This window comes from Mustela nigripes, chromosome 3 (assembly GCF_022355385.1).
Source record: "Mustela nigripes isolate SB6536 chromosome 3, MUSNIG.SB6536, whole genome shotgun sequence".
NCBI lineage: Eukaryota > Metazoa > Chordata > Mammalia > Carnivora > Mustelidae > Mustela > Mustela nigripes.
In genome coordinates this window covers 38,932,244-38,943,650 of record NC_081559.1, presented here as the reverse complement: position 1 = coordinate 38,943,650, position 11,407 = coordinate 38,932,244, and the positions used below count along the sequence as shown (strand labels likewise).

Here is an 11,407-nt window from a genome sequence, read left to right as displayed (position 1 = left end):
GAAACATCTGCTCTTCTCATCTTCCTGCAAATTGCCCTCCTCCCCTTTGAAGCCTCAGCCCCATCTCTTTCCTCAGCTCAGGATGGCATGTGAGTCTCCATTGCCTGACTGCCTCTGGGTCTCATATTTTTATGGGGACCCCCCGTACATAAATAAATAAATTTCTTTTTAAAAATAAAATAACAATTTTTCTTTTTCTCCTATTAATCTGTTTTTATGTCAACTGAAGTATTAGAGCAGCCAAAGAACCTAGAAAGAAAGAAGGAAAAATTCTCCCCCCGGCACCCCCTGACAGTTTGGTGACCTGCAAAGGGACATTCGCTGGCTGGATACAGCTTCCTCCAGGGAGGCTGCTGCTGAGAGAAGGTAAGAATTCTTACCAGATCAGTCTCCTGGAGCTCCACCTGTAGAATCCAGTGGAAGCGAGCGTGGGGAGTCTTCTTTCCTTTTTCTAAATTCAGATTAGCAGGAGAAAATGTTTGTGTAAAGTAGTTCCTTGAGTATGGGGACTCTGGTAAAGATTTGTTATGAGTACTCTCAGGTCTACCGAGATAGTCATTGTTTCCTTTGGTCTCTATCCTTTGTGTCCTTTGCCATGAGAAGGAGAATCGTAGCCCCACATGAGCTTTTTCCTTTCCTCCCATCCCATGTCTTGAGAGCTTGGCTTTATGACCAGGGAGAATATTCTCACTGGAAGAGGCATGTACTGGCATGCATTGGCATAGAGCCCAGTAGGTTCCAGATCCAAAAAACAGCCCTGTCTTTGTCTGACTGAGCCAATTCTCAGGGGAATTTGTCTTAAGGGGTTCTGGTCCATAAGGGACCCTTGTTGGTGATGGTGATGGAAGAGTCCCAGATGGCAGGTCTGGGACTGGAGGTGTCTCACGTTCTCACAGGAGACCAGAGCCACCATTCTTACTGCTTGTGACATTGAAGGTCTTGGCTTTCTTAGGCTAATTATGGGAGCGAACTTTCCGGATCTTCTGAGGACTGCATCCTCAGCACCCTCTTTTGGAATGCTTCTTGCATCCGTGGCTAAACCGTAAAAAGATTTAATTGGTGTGAGTCACTATTGAGATTAATATAAAATCCTTACTTGTCAATGGCCAGATAACACATCCTCTGAACAGGCTGTATTTAGAATAGAAAATTTAGAGAGCTCTCATCTAACAATTGTCTTATTGATACCTATGAAAAAAAAAAAAACAATTTTTTTTTTGTCCCTATAAAAAGGGACACAAAGGAGTATAACTTCTAGGCTCAGAGACTCCCTTAGCAAGATGAAAGTACAGAAATTAGACTTAGAACAAAAATTAACGCCCACATTCAAGGTAAATTCCCCTTCTCAAAATCCTGCCCCGCCTTCCTGTTCCAGCTTCCCCTTTTCCTTTGAGATTTGTGGAAAGCGTCCTGACTTGATCTCCAGGCCCGTAGTACTGGTTACCTATGTAAATGCTAAGGACTAAGAAGTGAATTTTGGAGAAGAACGGTTGGGGGTGGGGCAGGGCTCACTTCCATGTTTCTTCCAACTCCTCCTACACTCCAGGGCTTTGTAATCAGGCTCTGCCTGCCTTAGGTCTTCCTATGCAGTGTCTTTTGTAGGACTGTCCTGGATCCTGACCACAAAGAATTCTTTTTTTTTTTTTTAATATTTTATTTTGTTTTTTTTTGACAGAGATCACAAGTAGGCAGAGAGGCAGGCAGAGGGAGAGAGGTGGAAGCAGACTCCCTGCAGAGCAGATAGCCTGATGCGGGGCTCCATCCCAGGACCCTGAGATCATGACCTGAGCTGAAGGCAGAGGCTTTAACCCACTGAGCCCACCCAGGTGCCCCACCACAAAGAATTCTTGCAAACGGAAACACATAGCAGAACTTTAAAGAATAACATCCTTTTACCTCCATTTCCAGCATATCCTACCAAATTTAGAGAAGAGTTAGAAAGATCATCGGACATTCACACCCCACTCACATGAACCTTGCTTAGCCGCTAAGGGGTGTTTTTTCTACCTGTGATTATACGTAGTTAATAGACAAGCCAGAAGGCTCCCAGAGGAAACCCCCCCCCCCCCTCACGGAGTAAACAGATGACCAGAATTTCTCCTAGGCAATCCTAAAAATACTGTTCAGGGAGTGAACATAAATACATAAAATCTTTAAAACAACAACAACAAGTTGATTGGTTTAATTAAAACAGACATGTCCTCAGGGGTGCCTGGGTGGCTCAGTCAGTTCGAGTAGCCAACTATTGATTCCTGCTCAGGTCATATCTCAGAGTCCGGGATCCTGCTCCAGGCCACGTAGGGAGTCTGCTTGAGCGTGTCTCTCTCCTTCTCCTTCTGCCCCTCTCCTTGATCATGCGCTCCCTCTCTTTCTCAAATAAATAAAAAAATATTTTTTTAAAAAAGATTTTATTTATTTGACAGAGAGAGCTACAGAGAGAGAGGAACACAACCAGGGGGAGTGGGAGAGGGAAAAGCAGGCTTCCGGCTAAGCAGAGAGTCTGACGTGGGGCTCCATCCCAGGACTCTGGGATCCGGACCAGGGCCGAAGGCAGATGCTTAATGACTGAGCCACCCAGGCACCCCATAAAAAAATAAATCTAAAAAAAAAAAAAAAAAAAGACATGTTTTCACAATCTCAGTATTAAATATAATCCAGACATGCAACTTTTATTCTACCTGGGTTTTCTAGTCAAAAAAATTTGGGGCACCTGGGTGGCTTAGTCATTAAGTATCTGCCTTTGGCTCAGGTCATGATTGCAGGGTCCTGGGACAGAGCTCCACATCAAGCTCCCTGCTCAACGGGAAGCATGCTTTCCCTCTCCCTCTCCCCTTGTTGTGTTCCTTCTCTCACTGTGTGTGTCTCTCTCTCTGTCAAATAAATAAATAAAATCTTAAAAAAAAGAAATTCATGAGGGACGCCTGGGTGGCTCAGTTGGTTAAGCAGCTGCCTTCGGCTCGGGTCGTGATCCCAGCATCCTGGGATCGAGTCCCGCATCGGGCTCCTTGCTCGGCGGGGAGCCTGCCTCTCCCTCTGCCTCTGCCTGCCATCCTGTCTGCCTGTGCTTGCTCTCTCGCCCTCTCTCTCTGATAAATAAATAAAATCTTAAAAAAAAAAAAAATTCATGGGTGCCTGGGTGGCTCAGTGGGTTAAGCTGCTGCCTTGGCTCAGGTCATGATCTCAGGGTCCCGCATCCGGCTCTCTGCTCAGCAGGGAGCCTGCTTCCTCCTCTCTCTCTCTGCCTGCCTCTCTGCCTACTTGTAATCTCTCTGTCAAATAAATAAATAAAATATTTAAAAAAAAAATTCATGATATCTCTGTTACAAAATTTGTCAGCAAGAAAAACAGCTTGGGATGAAGGCTAACTCTATCTAACGCCTCAGAAAGTTCTTGTGGGTAGTCTAAGCATAATTGTTGGGAACCAGTGACTTAGATAGATGTAATTGGAATAAGAACTTTTAGGTGAATTTTTCAGCCATTATTATGTTTTATGCCGTGTATCCTTAAAAATACCTTCCCAAATCAGAGGCACCTGGCATAGTTGGCTGAATGTCCAACAATTGGTTTCAGCTCAGGTCATGAGGTTGAGCCATGAACTGGGCTCAGTACAGAGTCCTGCCTGAGATTCTTTCCCTCCCCCTCTGCCCTCCTGCTTGTGCTACCTCTTTCTCCCAAATAAATAAATAAATCTAAAAAAAAGAAAAAGGCAAAAAACTCAGACCTTCCAAAATCATTTGATAATTTCCACCATTGGAGTTTTACTAAGTTAAGTAATAGAAATTGATTGAATATCTAGATCGTTTCCAAGTTAGATAAAATCTTGAAACATTAATTACTGAACATGGGTTTATCTACATTTTGCTTCTTATTATAGAGAAGCTAAAAGATGTTTGGATGTGTTTGTACTACATTGGAAAATTGTACTATAAAAAAAGTATATGCTTTCAGAAATTATGAAATGTATTTATAAATTTGCCAGTCTAAAGAACGCTAGTATAACAATTTGCGTCTTAGGTTTTACTAAGGGGTAACAATTTCTAAGGGTTAATGATTCTGATAAATGACATTAAAACTATGAGAAATAGGGGCACCTGGGTGGCTCAGTGGGTTAAGCCTCTGCCTTCCGCTCAGGTCATGGTTTCAGGGTCCTGGAATCAAGCCCCACATCGGGCTCTCTGCTCGGTGGGGAGTGTGCTTCTTCCCTCTCTCCCTGCCTGCCTCTCTGTCTACTTGTGATCTCTCTCTCTGTCAAATAAATAGAATCCAAAAAAAAAAAAAAAAAAACTATGAGAAATGAGAAATAGGGGTGTCTGACTGGTGTAGTTGGTGGTGCGTGAGACTCTTGATCTTGGGGTCATGAGTTCGAGCCCTGCATCGGGTGTAAAGATTATCTAAAAATCAAAAAATCTTGAAAAAAAAAAATAGGAGAGGGCGCCTGGTGGCTCAGTGGGTTAAAGCCTCTGCTTTCAGCTCAGGTCATTGTCTCAGGGTCCTGGGATCAAGCCCCACATCAGGCTCTCTGCTCAGCAGGGAGCCTGCTTCCTCCTCTCTCTCTGCCTGCCTCTCTGCCTACTTGTGATCTCTGTTTGTCAAATAAATAAATAAAATCTTAAAAAAACAAACAAACAAACAGAAATAGTAAGGGAAACAACCCTATATGCAAAGAAAGTAAGATGGGTTTCGTAAGAGGGATGTAATGAGGCATTTTGTCAAGGGAGCAGGAGCATGATCAGGAAGAGGGACAGAGGGAGAAAGACAAGCAGACTCCCCACTGTGCTGGGAGCCCAATGTGGGGCTTGATCCCAGGACCCTGGGGTAGATGCTTAACTGACTGAGCCACCCAGATACTCCTCTCCTCAGATTTTTAACCATGGTCATTTATACACCTTAGCCATTTACACAGTTACTGTTTTACTCTGATGCTTTTGCAAAAGTGCTCTTGCAAAAGTGCTTCCTCCTCAAGGAAATTCATGGAAAGGACTTTGACGAAGATAGGTTTCTGATAACTTTAAGATCATAAGACTGAACTGACTACAAATTTCTAGAACTAAAGGAAAAACTGAATTCAAGCAGAACAGAAATTAGAATGAGACTGAAGGAACTGAGAGGATGATTATAATTTTTTATGACTTTTTCTTTGAAATATTACTGGTTCTTTAATGATCTGTTTTTTTCCAGATTTAAGGAGAATTTTTTTCTCTTTTTTCTTTTTCTTTTTTAAAAATATTTTATTTATTTATTTGACAGAGATCACAAGTAGACAGAGAGTCTTTTTTCTTAAGTTAACTATGACTTACAGCAATTTGGTAAAGTATGTCTCTGTAAACAAGAGACTTTTTCTCCCTGCCTGATCCCTCCCGAATTGGGAAACTCAGCAAATATTCTTTACAACAGTATATTTATTTCCTCAAGTTCAGTAAGAATCTGTTCTCCCTTGTAACAGGTATAATTGGAAACATTGGTTATATTACTGAGACTTTCACTGCGATGTCATATTTGAGAATAAAATACATCAATTCAGATATGATCAAACAGCTTTAAGGAACTAATGCTGACTTAGAGCCAATAATGGCCCTTGGAAAAAATGGCCTGGTACCCTGCTTATGGGGTTTCCAGCAGTTTTACCAGGTAAGTAAAGAAGGTCACTTTCTGGCAGGCTCAGGAACCTTAGGATACTTTGGGGACCTCAGGAGAAAAAAAATTCGCTCAAATCTATACATATTACAGGCAAAGTCTGGTGGTGGCTTCTTAGCCTCGAGAAGCTTTTAAAAGTCCAATATGAGATTCCTTATGAAAAGTTCCCAGCTGGGGTGCCTGGGGGGCTCAATAAGTTGGACGTCTGCCTTCAGCTCAGGTCATGATCCCAGGGTTCTGAGATGGAGCCCCTGCATCGGGCTCTCTGCTCTGCAGGGAGTCGGCTTCTTCCTTTCTCTCTGCCTGCCTCTCTGCCTACTTGTGATCTCTGTCTATCAAATAAATAAGTAAAATCTTGGGATACCTGGGTGGCTCAGTGGGTTAAGGCCTCTGCCTTCAGCTTGGGCCTGGAATCGGGCCCCACATCGGGCTCTCTGCTTGGCGGAGAGCCTGCTTCCCTTCTCTCTCTGCCGGCCTCTCTGCCTACTTGTGATCTCTCTCTCTGTCAAATAAATAAATAAAAGCATTAAAAATAAATAAATAAATAGATAGATAAAATCTTTTTTTTTTTTTTTTAAGATTTTATTTATTTATTTGACACAGAGAGATCACAAGTAGACGAGGCAGGCAGAGAGAGGGAAGCAGGCTCTCCGCTGAGCAGAGAGCCTGATGTGGGACTCGATCCCAGGACCCTGAGATCATGACCTGAGCCGAAGGCAGCGGCTTAACCCACTGAGCCACCCAAGCACCTGATAGGTAAAATCTTAAAAAAATATATTTAAAAAAGAAAAGAAGAGTTCCAGCAAAGCAGATTTGATAGAACCTGTATGGTTAATCATTATTCTCACACCACTTAAGTAAGTCATCAGGCCAAGTTTTTCAAACTAGACTTAATTTGTAAACAGATTAGTCTTACTGTGGTTGTCTTTGGTAGAAATGGGTAGCTCTCAAAGAAAATTATGTTTCAATGGAAACTGTAGTCCTTGTGGATATCAGATTCTAGTCCTGCTAATTGTCTTTCAGGTTTTGTTTCTACATGTAAACTGGTCCTGGTCCTGAATTCTAGTTTCCTCTAATATTTGACTATGGCTCTTCAAACTAACATTTCCAATTTTCTGACAGTTAATGTACATGAGGAATTTTTTTTTAATATTTTATTTTTGGGGCGCCTGGGTGGCTCAGTGGGTTAAAGCCTCTGCCTTCCACTCAGGTCATGATCCCAGGGTCTTAGGATAAAGACCTGCATCAGGTTCTCTGCTCGGTGAGGTGCCTGCTTCCCTTCTCTCTCTCTCTGCCTGCCTCTCTGCCTATTTGTGATCTCTGTCTGTCAAATAAATAAAATCTTTTTAAAAAAATTTTATTTTTAAGTAATCTCTACACCCAGCAGGGAGTTCGGACTCTCGGCCCCAAGATCAAGAGTCTCACTCTCTACCAACTGAGCCAGCCAGGCACCCTACATAGTCTTCTACTTTATTGACCTCTCTGACTTGGAATCATTGAGAACTAAAACTGCTCTTTCCCCAAAGCCAGGTAAACAAGCTAGAGCTGGACAACTTGATAAAACTTCAAAGAAATCACCACAATAGCTCATGTATGGACAACCTTAATGCCTCCGTGTCACAGAAGGATCACCAGAGACATTCAAACTGCCAACCAGAAAAATCTAGCAGGTTGCTGCTGCCCTTCCTTACTCCATCTGAAGAGGTTAGGAGCCAGATATCTAGAAATCTCGACTGGCTGCCTTTAGAACTCAGAAACTGGGAGTGTAATTTTCTCCAGTCATTAAGTGTTGTTTTTCTTTTGTTTCCATAGAAATGCTTCTTATTAAATACCTAATTGCTTGCACCATGGAACTAACTTTGGGAGTCTGCCTGCATTTCTGCCTCCTAAAATGAGACACAGCTCTTTAATTGAACTGGCCTATTCTCTGAACTAAGAGACTTGTCCAGTAGGATAGGGTGATTTACCAACTTAACTTATGAACTGCCTTATGCCTTATGTCTGCTTTAACGTCAATTGAATTATTAGACTAGCCAAATAATTTAGAAGGGTAAAAGGAAAATTTTTCCACCCTCACACAGGCATTTAGGATTTTGTAGTTGTGCAGACTTTTAAATTTGTCATTACTGATAATGAACTACAGGACTTTTCCTATATACGTACTTCTAAGGTCACCGAGTTTGAGAACAAACTGCTTTATTTATTTATTTTTTAAGATTTATTTTAGTCTTTTAAGTAATTGCTCCACCCATCGTGGGGCTTGATCTTACAACCCTGAGATGAAGTTGCATGCTCTACTGGTTGAGCCAGCAAGGCACTCCAGAGAAGAAACTGCTTTATTTCCAATCAATTGATTTAATTAAGAGTGTGTGTGAGTGTGGGGGTGTGAGTGGCTGGGCAGAGGGAGAGGGAGAGAAAGTCTTAAGCAGATTCTAAGCTGAGCTTGGAGCTTGACCCCAGGGTCGGGTAAGGGCACTTGATCATGGGACCTGGAGATCACAACCCAAGCTAAAACCAAGAGTTGGATGCCTAACTGACTGAGCCACCCAGGCACTAAATTTTAAAGAAATTATAATGAATTTTCAACATACAGAAAAGTAGCAGAATATGATTGCTCATGTACATTCAACAACATCTATTCTCATTTTTCAATTCTTGACAGATGTTTTTTGTTCCACAACTGGATGGGGGAGGCACACCCATTAGGTAGGAACCATCTTGCAAGGATCTGGGGAAACTGGTTTCATGGGCAGGTTGAGAAATGTATGCTTGCCTAGGCAGCAAGGACACTTTGTGGAAGGTGAGGGGGGGAGGGCTGTGCTCCACCCCCGTTCCCCACCTGGCCCCTCTGTGGGGCTTGGTATGGGATGAGAGGGCTCACTCTGGGAAGCTGACACCAGTACCATAATGAAGTTGTCTCCAGCACCGTGACTCTGGTGTCAACCAAGAGTAAGGCACACGGTGGTTGAGCTCACACTTAGGGCACCAGGGATCGTGTGGCAAGCAAAGTTGAATGAATATCGACAGGCTGTGGATCTAAAGGAGCACATTCAGGAGGGTAGAGGGCCTCTAGGTCAAGTACTCCAGACCCTCCCTGCTCAAGTGAGGCTGTGGGCCAGGGAGCTGATTAGAAATGGAGAATCTTGGGCTCCCTCCTCCCCAGAGCTGTTGCTCTAAATCATTCAAGATGACCCCAAATTTCAAATCTCACCCATTCTGGGTTGGCACGCAGCTAGTCCAGCCCTTACCAGAAAATGCAGAGATTCCTTTGGCAAGACCATGGAGAAGGGGGCACCTGGGTAGCTAGTCAGTTAAGCATCTGCCTTCGACTCAGGTCATGGTCCCAGGGTCCTGGGACAGAGTCCCACATCAGGCTCCCTGCTCAGCAGGAAGCCTGCTTCTCCCTCTCCCACTCCCCGCTTGTGTTCCCTCTCTCGCTGTGTGTCTCTCTCTGTCAAATCAATCAATTAATCAGTCAATCAATAAATAAAATATTGGGGGGAAAAAAAAGGACCCTGGAGAAGGATTCTCCAGATAATCCTAGCATCACCTCCATTCATGGGCAGTCCGTGGGCTAGGCAACACGTCTTTCAGTCTTCTGTCAGTCACTGCTGGAAGGGGGGTGGGCTGTGGGCATGGCAAGGGGAATCTTCTTAACTGAAAACCCTGCTGAGAATAAGCCCCTTGCTGGTGCCCTGTTGGAAATTCCAAGCCCTCCGGCGAAAGTTTAAGGAAAACTTTTCCTGTGTTAATTATAAACCCATTTTCATCCTGTGCTCAGTGGGCTGACTGGTATTTGAAAAAATTACTTGTTATCATAGTCCATGCTTGTCATTAAATTTTTTTGAAGAATGCTGACACCTATACAAATAAGATGTAGAAGCCTATGTCTCTTCTCTCCCTGTTCCTGCTGCCCCCCAAGGTACCGTTAGGAGTTTGCCGTCTGTCCTTGAAGATCTATTTCTTTGTATTTAAAAACACCACACACTCCCTTCCTGTAATCTTTCCACCTTAATCTTTTTCTCGGCCTTTTGCGCATCCTTCTTTTTTTTTTTTAAGGGTATAAAAATTTATTACATGTACAGAATATGACCACTAACGAATGCAGACAAGCTAGGACATAATGATACTGGATGGAAGATGTCTAGCTCTTTGGAAAGTGAGCAGGTTTGGGTGGCACAGTCAGCTAAGCATCTGACTCTTGGTTTCGGCTCCAGTTGCAATTTCAGGTCATGAGATCGAGCCCCAAGTTGGGTTCTGTGCTCAGCACAGAGTCTGCTTAGGTTTCTCTCTCCCTCTACCCCCTCCCTGAGCCTTCACACAGCACAGTCTCACTTTCTCTCAAATAAGTAAATAAATTTTTTTTAAGGATATATATATAGCATTATATATATATATGTATTTTTAAAGATTTTATTTATTTGACAGAGATCGCAAGTAGGCAGAGAGGCAAGCAGAGAGAGAGGAGGAAGCAGACTCCCTGCTGAGGAGAGAGCCCGATGCAGTGCTCTATCCCAGGACCCCGGGACCATGACCCAAGCTGAAGGCAGAGACTTTAACCCACTGAGCCACCCAGGCACCCCAGTAAATAAATTTTTAAAAATTGCTGTGTGTGTAACTCATTAATCCTCAGAGCCACCCCATGAAGTACTATTATTATTCCCATTTTACAGAGGAGGAAACAGAGACAGAGAGGTGGAGATGCTTGTCCAACGTCACCCAGTAAGCTGATCACAGGCGCCTCAGTATGTTAAATCCCTACCCATAGTGGGATAAGCAAAAAGGAGTGGGGACACCTGGGTGGCACAGTCAGTTGGATGTCTGCCTTCAGCTCAGGCCATGATTCCAGGATCCTGGGGTCGAGTTCCACAATCGGGCTCCTTGCTCAGCGGGGAGCCTGCTTCTCCCCTTGCCTGCTGCTGCCCCTGCTTGTGTGCTCTTGTATGCACTCTCTCTCTCTCTGACAAATAAATAAATAAAATCCTAAAAAAAAAAAAAAAAAGGAGTGATGGGGTGGGAATCTTCCAGATCATTTTTTGGACCACAGAATACTCGTAGACCCTAGACCCCTTTAGGAGAAGCCAAGGTGATGGCGAGGGCTGTGAGTGGTCGGTTCTTATTCTATTTCATCCCAGTGCTCAGCAGTGTCCTGTCTGTGATGTATAGGGTCACCCCAGGTAGGAGACAGCTGCAGGCTGGCACCTAGACCCTGGTGGCTATCCTGGCCTCTAGAGGCCCACTGGCCAGGCTGGACCTGGGGCAGCAGAGTCCCATCGCATCAGGATGGTCCCCAACTACCAGGAGCCTCCTTCGACAGGGGCCACGTCCAGTTGTCTCTACCCCTGCTGCCCCTGCTCTAGGGCTCCATCATGGTAGCACAATAATGGAAGATGTTTTTATGAATATTTTCTGTAGCCTTTCATACAGAGGCAAATGTCTGTCAGGCAGAAAAGCAACACCAAATTTTGAGACTGCAACACTTTAAGCCCTGGAATCCCAGGACCTGCCTCCGGTTCAAACCCGCAGTGGCCATTGTATTTGTTTGTTCATTCATTCATTCATTTATATTTTTTTGACAGAGCAATAGAGAGAGCCAGAGAGCACAATCATGGTGGGGAGGGACAGAGGGAGAAGGAGAAGCAGACTCCCCGCTGAGCAAGTTGCCTGATGTGGGATTCGGTGGATCCCAGGACTCTGGGATCATGACCTGAGCCGCAGGCAGATGCTTCACCGCCTGCACCACTCAGGTACCCTTGACGTTGGCCATTTTAGA

At 44.0% G+C, this 11,407-nt stretch overlaps 1 long non-coding RNA gene across 2 annotated transcripts; it reads left to right on the top strand.

The window, feature by feature from the left end:
- LOC132012922 (uncharacterized) lies at positions 1-10,210 on the top strand. Of its 2 annotated transcripts, XR_009402811.1 has the most exons (4): positions 1-89; positions 230-366; positions 7,161-7,338; positions 10,063-10,210. It is a non-coding gene; the product is annotated as an uncharacterized LOC132012922 (long non-coding RNA). The 2 variants fall into 2 exon arrangements; XR_009402810.1 differs by lacking the exon at positions 10,063-10,210 and having other exon boundaries at positions 7,161-7,491.
- The last annotated feature ends 1,197 nt before the right edge of the window (positions 10,211-11,407 follow it).